The 23,700-nt window shown below is 45.0% G+C and overlaps 1 protein-coding gene across 5 annotated transcripts in view; it reads left to right on the forward strand.

Moving 5' to 3' along the window:
• The window catches only part of LOC137334768 (ninjurin-2-like), a 294,378-nt gene that overhangs the window by 130,154 nt on the left and 140,524 nt on the right, over window positions 1-23,700 (forward strand). For 2 of the 5 annotated variants that reach the window (XM_067999724.1, XM_067999728.1), the window contains exon 1: window positions 19,301-20,319. The exons of the other annotated variants lie outside the window; for them this stretch is intronic. The gene's annotated coding sequence lies outside the window, so the exon portion shown is untranslated. Of the gene's footprint in view, window positions 1-19,300; window positions 20,320-23,700 lie in introns of those variants that run through there. 5 annotated transcript variants of the gene reach the window in all.

A 23,700-nucleotide genomic window follows, 5' to 3' on the forward strand; every position in this document is an offset into this window, starting at 1 on the left:
TCCTTTAACAAATGCCTTTTGAAAGTCCATACACAACATCAACTGTACTACCCTCAACAACCCTCTCCGTTACTTCATCAAAGAATTCAACCAAGTTAGTCAAACATGATTTTCCTTTAACAAATCCGTACTGATTTTCATTTATTAGCCCATACTTTTCCATGTGCTAATTCATTTTGTCCAGGATTATTGTCTTTAAAAGTTTCCCCACCACCGACGCTAGGCTGACTGGCCTGTAATTGCTGGGTTTATCCCTCTTCATTGGTGTTTCATACTGTACACCACTTGCTAGGACAAATTAGAAGTAACATCAACTAAACTCACTGACATTGCAGCTTTTAGCTATTTGTACTAGGTAGGTACCCATTAGCTAAATATCTGGGAGATCTATTGTGGAGTGCATGGACAAGGTTAGTCTGAACAAGGCATTTTCCTCACAGTCTGTCTTCCTGCATTGTGGGAGTACTGTCACCACATGGACTACAAAGGTTCAAGAAGAAGGCCCACCACCACCTTCTGAAAGGCAACTAGGGATGGGCAATAAATGCTGACCTTGCCAGCGAAGCCCATACCTCAAGAATGAATTAAAAAATCAGCATTGTAATACCAATCTGTGCAAGCTTAAAGCATGTATAATGTTGGCCAGAAGCTTGTTGATAAAATGCTGCCTAAGATCCTTGTTTCTGATACAAAAGCTAATTTATTAATGACTGGTAAATAATAAGTTTCTGATAAAATTATCTGATGCTCTCCGTGCATTTTCTTTTTTACCATGTGCAGATAGGTGGCCTTTTAGAGGAGTGGGAGAAATTAGAGAGTAAGATGAAGTAAGTGTGAGGGGAAACTGCTACACAGTAAGTTATGAAGATTACATTACCACCCTGGATCAGACTAAAATGAGGACACTTATAGATGTAGTTGTGTATAGTGAAATTTTAAAACAAACCCTATTTTGAAATGGCGCCAGAACTGGATGTTACAACCAGAGCCAACAAAGAACTGTGGGTGAACTATTTTATTTAACTTTTTTTTGATAGAGCATTCACTTTTGTGTGTTTCCCATATTTCTTAAATGTTTGAAATTAATACTCAGTTCTCAAGAGATTTGCTTAATCAAGGGTGACTAAACAGCCCTCGAAGTAGTACTTGATCATTACCCCCATGAAAAAAATCATTCGATTGCTGCTACGTTATCCGACTGTAAAATAAGATTAACCAGCATTGAAAGGACCCAATCAACCTTGGATTTTTTTTTAGTAAACTTTTTTTCTACTTTAGTCATTTAAAAAAAATTTACAGGTCAATTGCCACAATCAAAATGGCTGCCATATTTCCACTTAATTCAAAATTTGCTCTCAGATGGTCACATAACCCAGCTGTGTTTATTCAACTATCAGTCAGTGAATAAGTAATCTGAATTTTTCACTGTGACATTAAACATGTATATTCAAGGGAAGGTTTTGGGAGTGAGGCCCATGATTGTAAAGTCACAGTAGACTCTGTCTATACCTGTCTGACTTGTCTCTTGCCCAGCATGGTGTTGGAACAGCAGCACGAGGGATCTTAACCTGTACCACAGAACTTGTCATCTGATGTTCCTTTGAGCAACAAACCCCTGACAACAAAGAGGTCAGTAAATAGTGGCAAGTACGTAAACAATCCTTCCGCACACCCTCAAGCTAGTCAGAGAAAGGGTATGTTTTGTAGATTTGAAATGCTGTTAAGTCAACGGGAATTTCTAATTGTTAACCAGCTACTCATCTGATTGGCAGTTTCCAAAAACAGCGGGTAATGGGGGAGTGAGGGAGAAATCAAAAGAAATGTGAACCTGCTGTGAAAATTATCTTTATCTAAGATGGCGGTAGATAAGTTCGATTTGATTATTTTCAATAGCCCTGGATATGAGAAATGTGCTCACAGTGCATCCATTTCTACAGGCATCCCTGTACTTTAAAATACACAGACTGGCAGACTGGTGATTTGTTGGGCTATGGGGGTCAGTGGAGCAATAGGAACTGAAGCGAGGGAGACATAGGAGTAAAGAGGGAACATATGAATGCAGAGAAACTGGGGAAAGAACAAAGTTGCAAAACACGATGGGGGGAAATTTTAATCCCCCAAGAACGGGTGGGTGGGAAGTTAAAATAATAGATTTTTCCAGCACGACCGCAGCCCGGCTCCAATACTTCCGGGTTTAATGGAGGCGCATTTGGATGTGTGCGAATAACTACTTACCGGAGGCGGCTCCGTAATTAGTGCTGGCGGGCGTGTACTTATGGGAGCAATTTATCTCATTATGAGACGTTAAGTAGGTGTTTTTAAATTGAATTTAAGAGACTTTCGAATTTAACGCCTCTAGCACAGGTTTCCTGGGGTTCGTGAATCTCGCCAGTGAAAAGGAGGTGAGCAGGGCCAGATCCAGGAGGTAAGTGCCTTTATTGCACTGCATGTGGGCCAGGAGGAGCAGGAGTGCATCCCTGCGACTCACCAAGCTTACCTATTAAACACCCTGCAAACGGCCAACCACCCCCCCCACTATGCCTGATGTGCTCCAACCCCCCTCGTTCACTATGTCCGACTTCTCCAAGCCCCTGCGATTGCGCCCCCCTACAAATCCCAACGACTCTGATCTCTCCCCACCTGCTTGCCCACCCGACTGGCAGCCAGCCTGTGAATCTGGCTAGCTGCAGGGCACAAAACCTGTTGAAAAAATTTTGAAGATGTCTTAATGCCAAAATCATCATGACATGCGGGAAACCCTTACTTCCAGGTTTCCTGTCCAAAAATCCTCCCCCCGCTCTCTTCCCGGCTCTGAGTTAATATCCAGGCCTATAACTTTAGATCAAAACTTTTCCCCTTTACAGACATGAATGATAAGACACCAAAGAAAGTTTGAAATCTGACATGTCGCCGTACATTTTCCTGACGTTCATATTTACTCATATGGAGGTAAATCAGAAGGAAAGCATTAGGAGAAAAATTTGATTGTGGTTTGACAATATTGGAATATTATTTTTTCTCTTTCTCATCTCTTCTCTTGAGGTCAGTGAGTCTTACTGGGTACAGTTCCATCAATGCAGGCAGTTCTCTCCCCAAAGTGGCTTTTCTTAATGTTTGTGCATACATATGGCCGTATGGCTATTCGGCCATATGAGTTGGGGATCTCGGTCAATTCCAATCCTGTCCTCATCTAACATTCACACAAACATGCCCTTTGTAGCATGGATCACCAAAACTGTTCTTCTTTTCTCCAGCTGTCTGGCCTTCTGATGCTGCTGTTAGTGGTAGTGTCCGCACTGCTACCTGGTTAAGATCAGCCAGCTCAGCAGAATTCTGGGATTGAATTTTGGACCTTTCTCAGTATGTCTTGATGCCACCAGGTGGTGCATTTACCTGCTGAGAAAATTTTCCATACGTGAGTATTATTCACAGGATGGGGACAAGAAAATTAATATTTTCCTCTTTTTGTGTTCATCCTTGCGTAATTCCTGCTACAATATTGATCCATTTTCTGGGAGCAGACAAACCAAACCTTGTTCTTTAGGAATGACATTCATTCTTTTTTGTAGGCCCTGAAACTCTGGGGTTCTTGCTCCTCCATCAGAAATGTACCATCTACCAGTCAGCAAAGAAAGACTTTGGGGTCGATTTTAGCACCCGCGATCAGGTGCGTTCCTGGCGGGGGTGGCCACGAAAATCAGTGATTCCCGGGGCGGGTCGGGAGCCCGGCTCCAACCCGCCCACTTCCAGGTTTCCCACTGACGCGCTCACATGCGCGCGCAGCCCCCGCATGTGGGACTCCCGCTGGCAATTAAAGCCGGTGGGGTGCCACTTAAAGTACTTAAACAGGTACTTCAGGCTGTTTACAGACCTGATTGACCTGTTATATTAGGAGGGATGGGATTTTGCAATTGACAGAGACTGTTTCCCGTACTGGGGAAACATTCCCAGTTCAAACGGATGTGTTGCAGCCAGCAGCCTGTGGCAGCTGCAAAGGTCCATCCGACAGGTGGGGGCGGGGGAGACCCTCACTCATCGCAGGAGGCCACTCTGTCACTTTGGACAAAGTTTGGCCTCCACCACCCTCCTCCTAACAATCAAATTCACCGACCTGGAACCTCAAACCCGGTGTCCAGACACATGTACCTACCTTGCGGACCCCCTCAGATGTACACCCTCCGGATGGGGGCCACAGTAGTTGCAGTCATGACCTCCCCGGAGGACAAACAGCATCACCAGCCTCGCCGACCACACCGTCCGCCCCTGACACGTGGAACTCCACAACCCGGTGCTGTGACACATCCACCTGCACAGCAGGAGGGAGGGCAACTGCAGAGAGAGATGCGTCGCAGAGGGCACGACCCTCGCCACAGGGTCTACAGACCGAGGCTCAGCTTCCTGGACCTTTCTGAGGAGCAGTGTCAGTCGCCAGGTAGTTGCGGTCATCTGCAGCCTCCTTAATGCCGAGCTGCTCCCGGATGGACCGAGCACCATCTTCTTACCTGTCGCTGTCAAAGTCACCACTGCCCTCAACTTCTTCACCTCCGGATTCTTCCAGGGTGTCACCGGGGACATCACTGGTGTCTCTCAGTGGTCTGCACACAAGAGCATAAGGCAGGTCACCGACGGATTGTTTCACAGGGCCTCGCACTACATCAACTTCCCCATGGATGACCGCAGCCAGATGGAGAGGGCAGTTGGATTCCACGCTGTGGCTGGCTTCCCACGGGTGCAGGGTGTAACCGATTGCACCCACATAGCAATACGGGCACCTCCACACGAGCCAGGACTGTTCGTCAACAGGAAGGGGTATCACTCCATGAACACTCAGCTCATCTGTGACCACCGCAAGAGATTCCTACACGTGTGCGCCAGATACCCTGGCAGCTGCCACGATTCCTTCATCCTCAGGGAGTCCACCGTGCCGCCCCTCTTCCACTCACCCAACACCAGCAAGGGCTGGCTCCTCAGGGACAAGGGATATCCCCTGCACACGTGGCTTATGACACCTCTGAGGAACCCCACCACCGAGCCACAGCGTCTATATAACGACAGCCACATCGCTACCAGGTCCACAATTGAGCAGGCTATAGGGCTGCTCAAGATGCGCTTTAGGTGCCTTGATCAGTCTGGGGGAGCGCTCCAATATGCGCCACGCAGAGTGGGACGCATCATAGTCGTCAGTTGTGCCCTGCACAACATGGCACAACAGAGAGGGGTGCCGCTGGAGGAGGCCCCCTCCACATCTGCCACCCATATTGAAGATGAGGAGGAGGACAAGGAGGAGGGGGCCGAGGAGGAACGACCCATGGGCAGAACAGCGGCTCACCTGGCTGCTTGTGAGGCCAGGGAGGCACTGATATGTGAACGGTTCTCCTAACATCAGACTGTCTGAAGAGTCCAGTCCTCATCACCTGAACAGAGGAGCGGCCATACCAGCCCCCTCCCCTGCCCCCTGCACAGAATAGTGGTGCAACTACACCTGCACCCACTGTAGTATGACCCAATGGGTGGGACCAAGTGTGCGTCTTCATGGTGAGCCGCACGAAAGGGACCTATTGCACAAGCCAGTCAAGAATGGGCAAGACGTGGCAGTAGTGGTTATAACAATGGGGTTTATTGTGCATGTGAACTAAACAAATATAAATAAAAAAACAGATACCCTCCTGTACCTGTGCCACCATTCCCCTCATGCAGGAGTTGGACTCCTCCATCACCTGTGCGATTGTGGAGAGTGCGCGTGGCACCTGTTCCAGCACTTCGGCAATGTGCTGCTGCCCCTCGATGACTCTCCTTTTCACGGCTGGCCCCCATGGTTCAGCATCTGGGTCCAGCTGAGCAGAGCCTGGAGAAGAGTGCTCCCATCGACGCGGACTCTCCACGGCTGCCCCTGCCACCAGGTTCTGCTCGTGCTCACATGTGCGTGGTGACTCACCATGTGCAAGCCCAACTAAGTAAGGACGGGGACCCATCGAGGTGTGTGTATCTGCGGTGGTGGATGGCTGGCTCAGATGTGACGATGGACCCTCAGAAACCGGCAGGTCCTCTGAGGAGTCGCCCTCCACACTCACGGCGTTCGCAGATGGCCCTGCAAGAGAACAGAAAGCAATATTAGGCATGTGGACAGATGTTGAGGTGCTGCAGATGCCAAGATCATTCGCTATCATGTGTGCTGAGTGTTAGCTTTCTGTCACCGGCCGTTTGCGCAGCCACAGCCTCGGCATCGGCCACAGACAGGCACTCTAGCATGCGGCTGATCTCTAACGCCTGCTGCTCTGCGTCCATTAGGACCATCTGGTGTGGTGGGCCCCCTCCGGTCCATGCCCTCTCTCGGGCGTTCTGGCATCTCTTCTCCTATCAAGGCAAAACACAGAGGATTGGGGTGCGTGGTAGTGTTCAAATGGGGACAGGGGCGGTGAGTACGTGCAGGCACGGTGAGGATGATAGTTGAGTGGATGTGAGGAGTGATGCGAGAGCGTTGTGGTGGCAGTGCAGAAGGGGTTGTGTGGTGGTGGAGGTGATGTGGAAGACGGAGTGTGGGAGAATGCGTAAGTATACTCACTTTGCCTGACCTGGTTAGATCATTAAATCTCTTGCGGCACTGGACCCAGGTTCGTGCAACGTTGCCGCAGCTGCTGACCTCCTCTGCCACCTCCAACCATGCCTTCCTCGTGGTGGAGGGAGGGCACTTCCTCCCATCAGATGGGAACAATGTTCCCCTCCTCCTCCTCACCCCATCCAGCAGCAGCTGGAGTGAGGAGTCTGCGAATCTTGGGGTAGCCTTCCCTCTGGAGTGCTCCATGGTGTCGCATTCGTTGTTTGCAGCAGGAGGAGCATTGGTGGACTGCCCCTTTAAATAGAGCTCCTCCAGCTGTCAGACCTTACTGCGCATGCACAGTCCGCCCGCTGCGCAGCTTACCAGCGGGAAACCCAGAAGCAAAGGTAAGTGGCTCCAATTATCCTGTAATTGCGTGCGGAGCTTACTGATTTCACCGGGCGCGTTACCCCCCGCCGCGAACCCGCCGCCATGGTAATATTGGGCCCTTTGATGCTGTCCCATATCGCGGAGGTGGGGTCATTTAAATAAACGGCGTTGGTGTCCCTTCCTCCCTGGCCCCCAGAATTATAGGCCCACAATCTCCTGAATTTTAATATTTCATTCTTTCAAATAAAGACATTTTTTTTTTCCAAATGTATTTGGAATCTCTGTTACCTTTGCAATCATCACCAATATCGGCAGTGTGCCTTTAACTTGCAATTTTCTTCAGCAATGAACAGTTGTTTTTAGCAGAATGTAATGTGTCAACATGGTCAAGTTTAGCCTGTTGCAGATTTAACCACCATGACTTCATCCTTGTGTGTACATCTGTTTCCTAGCTGACATGGATCTCGGTCAACTGTGTAAATCATTACTTTGTACACTCAATTCTACCCTATCTCAAACTTTGGAAGCAGATATTCAGGATAAATATTGTAGTAAGGATTGTGGTGTAAAGTTCTCTTTGAGAATATACATGATGTGTTGAAATGCTGCCAATTGTAGATTATTGTCCCTATAAATCACTGCAGGTTACAAAGATCTTGTCTTGATTTCCACAACCCCTCCCTGAATTTTACAAGATGGAAAATGACAGCTATAAAAATTCAGACACACTAGCAACTGATGGAATAATCTGGGTTTTATTGAATGATTTTTACTCTCTCAAGGTAAGGGTTTAAGACTGGGACTAGAATATTTTGCACTTCTTGGTGGCCATTGTCCACATTGACCACTCTCAGATCAGATGGAGAGTAAAGCTCCATATCTTTTATTAACAAAGGACCCTAACCCAAACCTTAGAACAACACCTGCTAGGGCAGTGATACTGACAGTATAGCCTGGGGCCATTTGTTGACCTCCTCTTCAGCTGTGGACATTGGCAGATTTCCTCTTTCATGTATCTTAGGGATTCCACTCGTACTCTGCCAGCTTTGGAATATTGAAAATTTATTCCCTCTCCTCTTGCTCTTCAGCTAGGGAAAGTAAGAGAATATTATGAGGAAGCGCCTCTATTTCAGCATGAAAGGGCTGCATTAAATCTGAAAGGCCAACAGGTTTAATGGATTTATTGATCGTACAGTTGCCAGAGTTGAAATTGGAGGCTGCCAGTTGTGGAATGATTATGGAGACCTGCAAATGATCATTGTCCCTATAGCCTCATTAAGTGACACTGTTGATTTGTGCTCAATGATAGTAATTTTTGTGCTGTAGACCTGCACCCACAAGGAACTGCCCAAACCTATTTTGCACAGGACCCTTGCAGTCACCAGAGACATGATACTTTCATCGCTACATTCTGGGCTGGGTTTGAGATCAAGTTTGAGGTGAAATGAATATACCCACTGGGGCAGAAGTTGGCTATGGCCCATTGTCGGGAGCATAACCAATGGCACACAGACTGCATGCGCCCCAAGTGGAAGGCTCGAGGCTCACCCAAAATAGGGCCTCAGGCCTCACTTCAATAATTTCGGGCCACCTGCTTTGTCGGCAGAGTCCCACAGGTAAATCCCAGGGAGGAACGACAACAGGAGAGGGCAGATTGCAGGCCAGCAGAGGCTCTCAGGAGTGCAGTGGAACTGGGATGAGCACTTCTACTCTTCCTGGCTCCATGTCAACTTAAAAAAAAAATGTTGTTTTTAGTTGGTAGATGCTGCTTAGCTGCAGCGACCACTGAAAATTCCTCAGGCTCAGCACCTGCTCTGTTCAACACTAGCCAAGTTAGGAAATGGGTCCTAAAACAGGCATTGGCCCCTCATTTACATATGTAAGGGGGCCTAACGCCTCTGCCTGAACCAATATGGTGTTGGACGTGTTTACGATGCTGTTTGGGTGCAGGAAGTTGGCCCCCTAATTGCAGCTGTGTATCCCATTTTCTGCAGAGAAAATGGGCGCAACGTGTTACAGTTTCACCCCCGCAGTGCCACCCAGCCCATTTTTTCTAAATTGTCAATTCTTCACTGTTCTCTTTTCATTTGGAACTCATCATTATTATAACTCAAGAAATAAAAACTGCATTTACCCACAATTAATATTTTTATGAAGAATGAGGGATATTTTAATTTAGAGTAACAGAAAGACAGGGGTAAATTCCATGGATGTATGTGTTCTTGAGTTGGTTTTCGATCTCTGAAAAACAAACCTGAGGGGTTCAGAGCGTATTTAGATGAATCTGGGAGGAAGCAGTCTGCCTAATTACTTCTCTGCAACTGGGAAGACTGTGGGTGGGAAAGTGGGTGAGAAAACCTCTCCAGAAGAAGGATTTCCAGGGTTCCTCTGATAGCTCAATGGATAAATGCATGACCTGATGATCTGTACAAATGAAGAATCTCACAGATTTGAGCTCTTATTTGCACTGAGCCAGCTAGGGTACCAATAAGGGGCTACTCTTGAGATAGGGACGGTGCAGTGCCCCCCCTCCCCAATCTGGAAAGTGCAAGTGGGCTGCTGCTTTGTTAAGATGGGATCAGACTGAGCAGTGGTGCCCCCCCCCCCCCACTGTTGTGGAATAACCTGCCAACACCTGCTGTATAGGCTCACACATGGTACCAGGGAGTTGCAAGAGACTTTCAGGACTTTTGGGTCAAAAAGGGGAGAAAGTTGGTCAGATCCTTAATATTTGCAAAAAGTCACTGCAATTTAAATGACGACCTCTGTGAAATAAGGAGAAACTGACAGCTGCTCAAATCATTTTATCCATTCCCTTTGAATTCAGAAATCTTCATCTGTTTACTCCTGCTAAGTGAATATTTTTATGAACAGATTGCATATTTTACAAGGTTTATGATGCAGTTGAGTCTATGCAGTGAAATCAACACCACCCGTAATTGTGAGCATAACTGACATACAAAAGAACAACTGGACCTGACTGCAGTATATTGCTCCACGCCCCTTCAAAGCCCTGTTGACTGCTAGTTTGTGCCTCCTGTTCTGCAATGTGTGCAATTGATAGTTTTGGATCCATCTGGCACTGCTTCAACTCAAAATGTGTCAGTAGAAAAAAAACAAGTCTCGGTGTCACATTGCATTAGGATACTATTCTTTCTCTTTCAGGACCAGAGTTCAAATTCAGTCTAGACTGAGGGGATGAAAGTTTCCTTCACTGCCAGCTATAAGGGTCCAACTAAAATAAACTCAGGACGATCTCAATCCAGGTCCTGATGAGTAAGAGCCTTTAGCTCCCAATAATTTATGATCAAATGGCAAAAAACAGATTCTCTCCTGAAATAGCTTATACTGAAAGGGGTGTGGAAAATGGAAATGGAAATGCCACACTGGTGCATTGGTAGGTTCCTTTTGTAAGGTTGGGGGCAAGGAATATTGCTGGGATGGAGTGCAGTAAGCTTAACTCTACATCTCATCTGTGAAATTCTGACCTTGGACTGCTTGATGCTGACACTAGGTACAAAAAGTGGAAATATTTCATTGCCTGCACTTACGTCTTTTTCCTAGATGTACACAAAACATGATCAGCTGTTCATGAAGACCAGCTGATTGTTTTATACATCAATGTATGAAATGATGAGCTTGCTGGTAGAAGCAAAAAAACAAATTAAATTTGAAAAAAAGATCTTGCCAAAGGGCTTGGGCATGTTGTTTATTATGTTTAAAAGTGGCACAATAGTTAAAAGTTAGAACGTGGAGGCAAGAAGTCATGCATACTAATAAAAACAAGACATTTAACTTCAAAAGGGTTAAAGGATTAAGACTGTTTTTTAGCATTGAGAAGATTTTATTTTATTTTTATACATCTGTATTTATACAGTCCAGTTTGATGAGACCCTAGTTTACATTGGGGTCGTAAATGCAAATTGAATTCCTATGTAATCCAAAGTTGCACATTCCAGCACATATAGTCTCATAAATAGTTCTTGAGAACAGTGGGACCCCTTCATGTCCCAATGGTTCCTCGGGAGCTACTTCTCAGAATTCTGAAATGACAGGAGAAACTGAAAATAACTGCATGTGGGAAGGTAGCATGCCAGTGAGAGGTCAGAGTTCAGGAATTTCATTCCGCATTCAAATATGTCAGAATGATGGCCAACAGGGAAGCTGCTGATTTTAAAGACGAACTTTCAGATGGAGGTTGCCATGTGTTTCATTTCTTTTTTCTTGGTGAAATAACACATCCTGTCTCTTTCCACAATTGAGTCCCTTTTTACCACACATCCGTGCCTGGCAGGTCTTTTATTTTGGGCTTGTGATTTGGATACCGGCAGCCTGACGTCTTTGAGTTAGTTCACTGCATTTATGGGCTGTCAAATCTATTTTCTGTTAGAGAACTGATAGACTCAGTTAGAATTGGACTTGTAAATCTGCTGCCGGTCTAAGGAAACCTGATCCAGCAGTGTAAATGCAGGGAGCTGGCTCAAGTATACCAGTGTCCCAGAATCCAAATTAAAAACCCAATATAAAGCAGTTTGAGAGTGTGGCACAAAAATCAGCTCCCAGGCTTATGTCAATGCTGTTCTGAAACCAGCTCCTGGCAAATGGATAAGAGACTTGAGAATACTTGCTCTATGTTAACTCTTCCTGTAGGGAAGCACCTGGCCATTGCTCGACACTTCCCTGCAGCAATGTAACTGCACTCAGGCACATAATGACATGTGATACTACAGTGTACTTCTTTAGCACATCACCACATTCAAACATTGATTATTTTTGAACTCCTATTTCCTTTCTCCACCTCCTTCAATTGGCTGCTAAACACAATCATGTTCCTCCAGCAGGACTGAGCGATGGTTAAAATGCCACTCTGATGATCAGAAGGAAAGGAGTGTGATGAACCAGACAATCTCACTGTACAGAGCAGGAATGTCCCACGTCTGACCCCACTGTCTGCTGGGTTAGCTGATCTCAGCTGGCGTAAATGTCGGCTGCTAAAATTGGCCTTTGTGCCACTGGGCTGAGCGAGAGTCCAAAGTTCCCATTTTGAGCATTGCCTAGTGACTCTGCCAGAAGGCACCTGTGTGTGATGGTAAGATGAGAGCAGAATTGGGGTGATGTTCACCCTTTCTCTCCCCAGTATGGTTGCATAGTCTCCTAATGCTCACTATCGAGGTTGTCACATGATGAATCACCGACTGGATGAGGTACTTAAGAGCTGTTTTCACCTGTGCAACTGTATCCCAGCATGAGTTGCCAAATTCAATAAAAGAAAGAATAAAATTGGGGAATCATCTTTATATTAAACAAAAACACTTTTTTCTGATACAGAACAGTTCACTTCTGCTTTGTTTCTTCATCTAATAGTTTGGCCAAACACTAATATGGCTTAGGAAAATGAGTTGAAGCAGTGGGCAGCACCTCTGCTGGGCTTGATGGATGACTAAGTCTGTGGTGGCAGAGCTTAGTGAGAACAGAGAAAAAAATCAACTGAATGTTCTCGAGCAAACCTCATATTTACTGCAATTGTGTGAATAAGAAATGTTATGAAAAATTAGGCTCAGCTATTTTCTCCTGAGAATAAGAGTGCTGTAGGAATATTATTTTTAATTCGTTCGTGGGATGTGGGCGTCGCTGGTGAGGCCGGCATTTATTACCCATCCCTAATTGCCCTTGAGAAGGTGGTGGTGAACCGCCTTCTTGAACCGCCGCAGTTTGTGTGGTGAATGTTCTCCCACACTGCTGTTAGGAAGGGAGTTCCAGGATTTTGACCCAGCGACGACGAAGGAATGGCGATATATTTCCAAGTCGGGATGGTGTGTGATTTGGAGGGGAACATGCAGGTGGTGGTGTTCCCATGTGCCTGCTGCTCCTGTCCTTCTAGGTGGTAGAGGTCGCGGGTTTGGGAGGTGCTGTCGAAGAAGCCTTGGCGAGTTGCTGCAGTGTCATAGAGTCAGAGAATTATACAGCACGGATAGAGGCCCTTCGGCCCATCGTGTCCGCGCCGGCCATCAGCCCTGTCTACTCTAATCCCATATTCCAGCATTTGGTCCGTAGCCTTGTATGCTATGGCATTTCAAGTGCTCATCCGTAGCCTTGTATGCTATGGCATTTCAAGTGCTCATCCAAATGTGAGGGTTCCTGCCTCCACAACCCTTTCAGGCAGTGAGTTCCAGACTCCAACCACCCTCTGGGTGAAAAAGTTCTTTCTCAAATCCCCTCTAAACCTCCCGCCTTTTACCTTGAATCTATGTCCCCTTGTTATAGAACCCTCAACGAAGGGAAAAAGCTCCTTAGTATCCATCCTATCTGTGCCCCTCATAATTTTGTACACCTCAATCATGTCCCCCCTCAGCCTCCTCTGCTCCAAGGAAAACAAACCCAATCTTCCCAGTCTCTCTTCATAGCTGAAGCGCTCCAGCCCTGGTAACATCCTGGTGAATCTCCTCTGCACCCTCTCCAAAGCGATCACATCCTTCCTGTAGTGTGGCGACCAGAACTGCACACAGTACTCCAGCTGTGGCCTAACCAGTGTTTTATACAGCTCCATCATAACCTCCTTGCTCTTATATTCTATGCCTCGGCTAATAAAGGCAAGTATCCCATATGCCTTCTTTACCACCTTATCTACCTGTTCCGCCGCCTTCAGGGATCTGTGAACTTGCACACCAAGATCCCTCTGACCCTCTGTCTTGCCTAGGGTCCTCCCATTCATTGTGTATTCCCTTGCCTTGTTAGTCCCTCCAAAGTGCATCACCTCGCACTTTTCCGGGTTAAATTCCATTTGCCACTGTTCCGCCCATCTGACCAACCCATCTATATCGTCCTGCAGACTGAGGCTATCCTCCTCGCTATTTACCACCCTACCAATCTTTGTATCATCAGCGAACTTACTGATCATACCTTTTACATTCATATCCAAGTCATTAATGTAGACCACAAACAGCAAGGGACCTGTGGATGGTACACACTGCAGCCACTGTGCGCCGGTGGTGAAGGGAGTGAATGTTTAGGGTGGTGGATGGGGTGCCAATCAAGCGAGTTGCTTTGTCCTGGATGGTGTCGAGCTTCTTGAGTGTTGTTGGAGCTGCACTCATCCAGGTAAGTGGAGAGTATTCCATCACACTCGTGACTTGTGCCTTGTCGATGGTGGAAAGGCTTTGGGGAATTAGGAGGTGAGTCATTCGCGGCAGAATACCCAGCCTCTGACCTGCTCTTGTAGCCACATTATTTATATGGCTGGTCCAGTTAAGTTTCTGGTCAATGGTAACCCCCAGGATGTTGATGTTGGGGGATTCGGCGATGGTAATGCCGTTGAATATCAAGGGGAGGTGGTTAGACTCTCTCTTGTTGGAGATGGTCATTGCCTGGCACTTGTCTGGCGCGAATGTTACTTGCCACTTATAAGCCCAAGCCTGGATGTTTTCCAGGTCTTGCTGCATGCGGGCTCGAACTGCTTCATTATTTGGGGGAGTTGCGAATGGAACTGAAGAATCATCAGCGAACATCCCCATTTCTGACCTTATGATGGAGGGAAGGTCATTGATGAAGCAGCTGAAGATGGTTGGGCCTAGGACACTGCCCTGAGGAACTCCTGCAGCAATGCCCTGGAGATGAGATGATTGGCCTCCAACAACCACTACCATTTTCCTTTCTGCTAGGTATGACTCCAGCCATTGGCGAATTTTCCCCTTGATTGCCATTGACTTCAATTTTACTAGGGCTCCTTGGTGCCACACTCGGTCAAATGCTGCCTTGATGTCATTCCATCAGGATTCATTTCAACAATCCAGTAAACTAAACTACTGTTTATATTTCATAGACAATAATATGTACAACCTGTTCCTTTGAGAGTTCTGCATCAAGGCAGCGGAGTGATCAGTTCCGCAGCGCTTGAGGTCTTTATTTTCTTCGACTTCCTCCAAGATGAGTCTTGCTCTTCTGTCTTCCCCACCGATTGCAAGGCCAAGAATCTGGATAAGGGTCTTTTTATATCTTTCTGATACAGGCAGGTGTCAATTGATTGACATGTCTGGTTGCAAAGTCCTTTTGCAAGGTGTGCAAAGTATTTTTGCTACAATGGCAAGAACCTGTCTTTCCAGGCCAGACATTGTATCTCCAGAATCTGTAAGTTGCTTCGTGCCCAGTCTCAAAAGTTTCAAATACTATGTTTATTTGAATCACGTTGTTCTGTTCAGGTAGTTTCCAAGAAATGTGGTCAAGTCGGCACATTTCTAATCAGTACATTCTGGAAAAATTAGAAGCCCTTTTCTTTTCACATCTTCCCTTCTGTCCTCGTCTTCTTGGGTTGTGCTGGAGAGGAAGCCAAAGGCTTCACCTCTGACCATCTCCCAGATCTCCGTGCCTTGGGATTGGCCAGTCAAGCTGTCAATTAAACTTGCTAATAACCTTCAAGTTCTGGACTCCAGGTAGCTAACCCTGCTGACTTACATGAATAAAGCAATTCCAACATATTGTGTATGAATGTTTACTGGAATACTTTTAATAAACCTCCATTGTCTCAAGGTGATATGGCATGCAGAAAGCACCATTCTGGACAGATGCTTTAACTGGATCTAATTTGCATTCCCAACATATGGTTGTTCTGTTACTTTAATCGATTGCGAGTTAAATTTAACTTAATAGCAAGATCTTAATATAAAATCCCCAAAATTTTAGGTTAGATAGTCAAAATTCTGAAATGTGACAACCCCATACAGAGCTAAAATAATTTTGGAAGTAAGACAATGAGAATAAAAGTTTACCTGAGGCTAGCAATTGAGGTTAGGAATTCTATGATCTAACCAGCTGGCTCAGCAGAATGGTAAATTAGAAGTACATCATATAGGTGGGACAAATAAACGCCTTTGGGATTGAGTAATTGCCTTTTTGCAAGTGTCAGCTAGGCTTCAGCTGGTAGCACTCTCACCTCTGAGCCAGACTGTTGTGGATACAAGCCTCACTTCAGCACTTGAGCACAGAACCTTAAGTGGCTTTGATAATAGGTTTAGTGGGGTGCTAGGGTCGTCAACACCAAATGTACAGGTCTCCTACATGTACAATACCACAAAGAAAAACTTACTAGATTTGCTAAGGCCAGGAGGAAATGATCTTACCGGCTCTTCCTGGGCACCAACCTTCACAAATCTGGCAAGTTTACTTTGGAATTGCCACTGGCTGAACACTGGCAGTCCTAGCACTCCACTAAACCCAATGTAAAAGTAATTTAGTCTGATCTGCTAGTGCAGTACAGATGGAGTGCTGCATTGTTGGAGGTGATGGTCTTTGGATGAGATCTGAATTCAAGGCCTCATCTGCCTGCTTGGGTAGACTTTCAAGATCCCGTGGCACTGTTAGGCAGAAGGGCAAGTAGTTAATCATGCAGAAATCTGTCAGGTGGAGTTTGGGTCATTAATATTTAAACGTAGGAACAGAGGCCATTCAACCCTTCGTGCCTGCTCCGCCATTTGATAAGATCATGCCTGATCTGTGATCTATCTCCATATCCCTTAATACCTTTGGTTGCCAAAAAGCTATCCAACTCAGATTTAAATTTAGCAATTGAGCTAGTATCAACTGCCGTTTGCGGAAGAGAGTTCCAAACTTCTACAACCCTTTGTGTGTAGAAATGTTTTCTAATCTCGCTCCTGAAAGGTCTGGCTCTAATTTTTAGACTGTGCCCCCTACTCCTAGAATCCCCAACCAGCGGAAATAGTTTCTCTCTATCCACCCAACTGTTCTCCTTACCATCTTATAAACTTTGATCAGATCACCCCTTAACCTTCGAAACTCCAGAGAATACAACCCCAATTTGTGTAATCTCGCCTCGTAACTTAACCCTTGAAATCCGGGTATCATTCTAGTAAACCTACGCTGCACTCCCTCCAAGGCCAATATGTCCTTCTGAAGGTGCGGTGCCCAGAACTGCTCACAGTACTCCAGGTGCGGTCTAACCAGGGTTTTGTATAGCTGCAGCATAACTCTAGTCCTTTAGATATAAAGGCCAGCATTCCATTTGCCTTATTCATTATTTTCTGCACCTGTTCATGACACTTCAATGATCTATGCACCTGTACCCCTAAGTCCCTTTGGACATCCACTGTTTTTAACTTTTTACCATTTAGAAAGTACCCTGTTCTATCCTTTTTTGATCCAAGGTGGATGACCTCACATTTGTCTACATTGAATTCCATTTGCCACAGTTTTGCCCATTCACCTAATCTATCAATATCGCTTTGTAATTTTATGTTTTCATCTACACTGCTTACAATGCCACCAATCTTTGTGTCATCGGCAAACTTAGATATGAGACTTTCTATGCCTTCATCTACGTCGTTAATAAATATTGTGAATAATTGAGGCCCCAAGTCAGATCCCTGCGGGACTCCACTAGTCACATCCTGCCAATGTGAGTACCTACCCATTATCCCTACTCTCTGCCGCCTTTCGCTCAGCTAACTTCCTAACCAAGTCCGTACTTTTCCCTCGATTCCATGGGCTTCTATCTTAGCTAACAGTCTCTTATGTGGGACCTTATCAAATGCCTTCTGGAAGTCCATATAAGTAACATCCATTGACATTCCCCTGTCCACTACTTTAGTCACCTCTTCAAAAAATTCAATCAGGTTTGTCAGGCATGACCTACCTTTCACAAATCCATGCTGGCTCTCTCTGATTAACTGAAAATTCTCGAGGTGTTCAGTCGCCCTATCCTTAATTATAGACTCCAACATTTTCTCCACAACAGATGTTAGGCTAACTGGTCTATAATTCCCTGGTTTCCCTCTCTCTCCTTTCTTAAAAAGCGGAGTGACATGTGCAATTTTCCAATCCAGAGAGACAGTTCCTGAATCTAGAGAACTTTGAAAGATTATAGTTAGGGCATCTGCAATGTGCTCACCTACTTCCTTTAAAACCATGGGATGGAAACCATCTGGTCCTGGGGATTTGTCACTCTTTAGTGCTATTATTTTCTTCATTACTGTTGCTTTACTTATGTTAATTTTATCGAGTCCCTGTTCTGGTTCTTGGGATTTCCGGCATGCTGTCCTCTTTTTCTACTGTAAATACTGACGCAAAGTAATTGTTCAACATGTTCGCCATTTCCCCATTGTCAATGACAATATCCCCACTTTCAGTTTTTAAGGGGCCAACACTGCGCCTGACCATCCTCTTTTTCCTAATGTAACTATAAAAGTTCTTCGTATTGGTTTTGATATCCCTTGCAAGTTTCTTTTCATACTCTCTTTTTGTAGCTCTTACTATCTGTTTTGTGACCCTTTGTTGATCTTTGTATGTTTCCCATTCGCCAGGATCTGTGCCATTTTTTGCCTTTTTGTAGGCCCTTTCCTTATTCACGACTTAGATGAAGGCATAGAAAGTCTCATATCTAAGTTTGCCGATGACACAAAGATTGGTGGCATTGTAAGCAATGTAGATGAAAACATAAAATTACAAAGCGATATTGATAGATTAGTGAATGGGCAAAACTGTGGCAAATGGAATTCAATGTAGACAAATGTGAGGTCATCCACCTTGGATCAAAAAAGGATAGAACAGGGTACTTTCTAAATGGTAAAAAGTTAAAAACAGTGGATGTCCAAAGGGACTTAGGGGTTCAGGTACATCGATCATTGAAGTGTCATGAACAGGTGCAGAAAATAATCAATAAGGCAAATGGAATGCTGGCCTTTATATCTAGAGGACTAGAGTACAAGGGGGCAGAGGTTATGCTGCAGCTATACAAAACCCTGGTTAGACCGCACCTGGAGTACTGTGAGCAGTTCTGGGCACCGCACCTTCGGAAGGACATATTGGCCTTGGAGGGAGCGCAGCGTAGGTTTACTCGAATGATACCCGGACGTCAAGGGTTAAGTTACGAGGCAAGATTACACAAATTGGGGTTGTATTCTCTGGAGTTTCGAAGGTTAAGAGGTGATCTGATCAAAGTTTATAAGATGTTAAGGGGAACAGTTGGGTGGATAGAGAGAAACTATTTCCGCTGGTTGGGGATTTAAGAGCAGGGGGCACAGTCTAAAAATTAGAGCCAGACCTTTCAGGAGCGAGATTAGAAAACATTTCTACACACAAAGGGTTGTAGAAGTTTGGAACTCCCTTCCGCAAACGGCAATTGATATTGGCTCAATTGCTAAATTTAAATGTGAGATAGATAGCTTTTTGGCAACCAAAGGTATTAAGGGATATGGGCCAAAGGCGGGTATATGGAGTTAGATCACAGATCAGGCATGATCTTATCAAATGGCGGAGCAGGCACGAGGGGCTGAATGGCCTACTCCTATTCCTATGTTCCTATGCCTTATACTGTCCCTTACCTCTTTCGTTGTCCATGGCTGGTTTTTTTGGCAAGTAGAGTTGTTGCCCCTCAGGGATGTCAGCCGATTCTGTATCATGTTAAATGTTTCTTTAAACATTTCCCACTGATCATCAGTAGTTTTACCCATTAACAGATTTGCCCAGTTTACTGTGGACAGTCTCCGTCTCATCCCATTGAAGTCGGCCTTACCCAAGTCTAGAATCTTAGCAGCTGATTCACTTTTTTCCCATCAACTTAAAAGCTTGACTGTATGGAGTTCGGGAACAAGACAGTTAGCTGTGATTCAGCTCTTTGCAACTGCTTTCATATTGGCTTTAATGGGGTGCTGGGGCTGCTGGCTCCCAATGCACAGGTCTTGCACAGCCATCGGCAACCCCAAGGTAAGCTCGCTGGATTCACTAAGGCCAGCTGCATGGAAAACTCAGTTCTGCTGTGCATTTCTCTCCCCCTCGCTCTTTAATCATTAGCACAGCTTTCAGCCATCTTGCCTCACACTCTGTTTTCAAGCTTATTTGCTTTGCTTCGCTCCGGTCTTCAAAAGTCTTCATAAGACCTAACTCTTCATCAGTATCTTTGGTCACCTGCCCTAATTCTCCTCCTGTTTTAGTCCAACCCCAAATGAAGTGCCTTTGAATGTTTTGCTACATGAAAAGTGCTCTTTAATTGTAACTTGTTCTCTGTGTTGGTGGAACTCCTCAGTCTCACATTTGATTGAAGTTTGGGAGTTTGCAGAGTCAGGGAACAGAATAGTCTTCTGCGAAACTCTGCTATTTTCAGTTCCTGCAATCTCTTGACACTTCAATCATCTCTCCTATCAAGTTAGACACTAATGGTCTAGTTCCTGTAGAAAAAAACTGTACACCATAGCCTACACGGAATATTCCTGCCAATACTCAGGACAGGAAGTGAATGTGCTCTTTATCTTCTCACTGAGGTCAGTTGTAGTGCCACACTAAAATGAAAACAGTGTGAGAGCAGCTGATGTACCACTGACCAGCGATCGGACCTGGGACCTAAGAAGTCTCCATGGCTCAGTACTACCCTTGAAGACAAATTAATAAAGGTATAGACACCTGACTAAAGACTGGAAAATTCTCTCACAACATAGTTTGTTCTGTCTGGAGGATCAATTTTGTTAAAGTAATAAGAAGAGTGATGAATGTTTTGAGGCTGCGGTGTATTACATTTCTGCAATTAAGTTGGTCTCTTCGTAAAAACTGTGAGAAAGGTCTGGTGCTGTGAGGATCTCCACTGAGCACGGCTCCGTAGCACAAGCAAACAGAGCTTTGAGAGAGTTACATGAATTTTACATGGAAAATGAATGATGGCTGGGCACATCTCACTGTGCCAAATCACATTCTAGGAATTTGGATGAAATCTAAATTATGTGGAACTGGAGCAGTTAATGAATATTATCCAAACCCAAGAGTGTGTCATTGCCTTAATGCATACCAGACATTTTTCTTCTGTAATTCTTTTGTGCGGTTTTCCTGTTTCAGTATGAATGCACCAAGAAAAAAAACGTGGAACCATTTAAATTGTTTTCCGTAATGTTCCTGGTGTGTTTTCAATTGTGCGTGCGCAGAAGAAAAATGTTAATCCGAGGTCATAATAAAACATTTCAGTTACTTGCTGGCTTGTTTGCTATATCTTACACTCACATTTTCTCTCACTTTCTGCTATTCTTTTTCTTTTTGTCTGTTTCTCAACTTTGCCCATTTTCTCATTCTGTAGTGTCTCAAGCACACTTTTTTCTCTCACACGCACATTCTTTCTTACAACAATAACTGTTTTAATTTACATGCCTTTAATGTAAAACAATGTCCCCTGGTGCTCCACAGAAGATGTATGGGAAATGGAGGTAGGAAAGGAGAGATCAGAAGGGTGATCAAAATCTTGTTTGAAGAGATGGGTTTTTGAGGAGGTTTTTAGAGGACAGAGGTGGAAAAGTGGAGGGTTTAGGGAGAGAATTCCAGCATGTAAGACACAGGCAGCTGAAGGCTCTGCTGTTAATGGTAGGGTGAAGGGAAAGGAGATGCACAAGAGACCAGAGTCAGAAGAACAGAGACTTCAGTGGATATAGGGCTAGAGGAGGATGTGATGATAGGATGGGTGAGATTATGGAGGGATTTAACGACAAGGACAAAGACTTTAAAACTTGAGGAATTAAGGGATTGGGAAACCAACATAGGTCAACTCTCACACTCAATCTCTGTCTCTTACCTTCTTTATCTTGATTCAAACACTCTCACTCATACATTCTCAGTCTTTTAGATGCTCTCACATTTTCTCTCACTTATTTTCTTTTGCATTCTCTCTATCTTATACTCTGTCTCATAACTGCGACCAGGATGGGAGGGACACTACAGGCCCAACTACATACCTTCATCAAAGGCTCAATCAAGCCAATTGTCATCCTCGACAATAAATTCTGAAACCCTTTAGGCTGGTCCCACTCTCGCTCTTTTACTTTCTACTTTGCGTACTCTCATTCCCATAGTCTTTCATTTTCACTATTGCACACACACTCACATTCTGACATACACTTGCTCTCACACATGCTGTCTCAACACACTTTTTTGTTTCTGACTTCCCTCTCAATCCTGATGAGCCAAAGCTGTATCACAGAAATTTTGCATTTTCTGAGAGTATCTCAGTGGCCATTAATGATGCCCCTGCTTACCAAGTAGAGAGGCAGAGAGGTTTAGGGAGGGAGTTCCAGAGAAGGTTCTGCCATCAGTGCTGTGGCAAAGGGAGGGGAGTGCAGGGATGCACAAAACGCCAGAGTCACAGGCCCAAAGGATGTATAAGGCTGGAAGAGGTTAGAATAGGCTGTGGATGGATTTTTTTTTAAACATTTTATTTCTTGGGATTTGAGTAGCACTGGCAAGGCAGTATTTATTGCCCATCTCTAGTTACATTAAGGACAATGAGTCAACCATTTACTGTGAGACTGAAGTCACATGTAGGCCAGACCAGTTGTGGATGGCAAGTTCCCTTCCCTGAAGATGAAATCAGTTGTGTTTTTACAACAGCCTAGCGCTTTAATGATCAATTTCTCGTGCTAATCCACAAATGATTAGATTTACCAAATCCGTTTTCACTACTTGCTATGATGGGATTTGCACTCATGCTATCTGGGTTGCTATTGCAGTACCATAACCACGAGGCTACCATACCCTGGGATTTGAAGACGAATGAAGATTTAAAATTTAACTGGCCAATCTTCTGTGGTGTTGCCCACGGTCAGTGTTATTACATAGTATTTACAGCACAGAATCAGGCCATTCAGCCCTACTGGTCCATGCCGGTGTTTATGTTCCACATGAGCCTCCTCCCACTTCACTTCATTTAACCCCATCAATATACCCTTCTATTCCTTTCTCCCTCATGTCTTTATCTAGTTTCCCCTTAACTGTATCTATGTCATTCACCTCAATTACTCCATGTGGTAGCAAGTTCCACATTCTAACCACTCTATCACTGATGATACACTCCATGAGTATTCTCCCAATCCTCTGCTGTAACTTGGACAGAAGATCAGTGATTCAGGGCGGTGATCTTTTCAGAGGAAGTGGATTGGTGGTTATGAGAAGTTGGGATATGTGAAGTGGTATACTTAAACTTTGGTGGTGTGTGTGGAGGAAAGATAGTTGGACATTGGAATTGAGAGGAAAAAGAGATAGTGGGAAAGAGGCTTTTGGGGGAGGTGGAGAAGGAAATTGGGGAACAGGGACAAAAGGGTGGTAAGGACAGGCATTGAGTAGATAGTGGGGATTAGGTGTTTGAAAAGAAGAACTGTGAAAAAGAAAAAAGTGAGTAGCAGGCTTTTAGAAAAGAGGGGAATTTTAAAAAAATAGCAAACATAATCTGGACAGAGACATAATAAAAGAAACCATATATGGACATGAGTGAAATTCCAGAGGAGAAGTGGGACAATGCGGGACAGGCAAACTGACAGCACATAGGGTGGTCATGGGATTAAGCGCAGTGGTCAAGTGGTACAGTTGAGGTCATTAGCATACATATGGAAGCTGACCCTGTGCCTGTGGATGATGTCATGATGGGCAGCATGTAGATGAAGAATAGGTGGATTCTTGGGGAACACCAGAGATGACGATGCGGGGATGGGAAGAGAAGCCATTGCTGGAAATCCATTGGCTGCATTCAGATAGGTGGGAAGAGAACTACACAAGGACAGACCCACAGAGCTGGATAGCAGAGGAGTGGTGATGGAGGAGAATGGTGTGGATAGATGGAGGAAGATAAGGAGGGACACTGCGCCTTGGTCACAATGGCCTTTGGCAAGAGTTGTCTCAATGCTGGGTGGAGGGATTCAAATGAGTTTTGAGAGAGATGGGCATGGTAATATGAGATGATAATAGGATTGAGGACCTGAAAGAGGAAAGGAAAGTTGGTGATGGGGCAGTAGTTAGAGAGGTCA

Source organism: Heptranchias perlo, chromosome 18, assembly GCF_035084215.1.
Source record: "Heptranchias perlo isolate sHepPer1 chromosome 18, sHepPer1.hap1, whole genome shotgun sequence".
Classification (NCBI taxonomy): Eukaryota; Metazoa; Chordata; class Chondrichthyes; order Hexanchiformes; family Hexanchidae; genus Heptranchias; species Heptranchias perlo.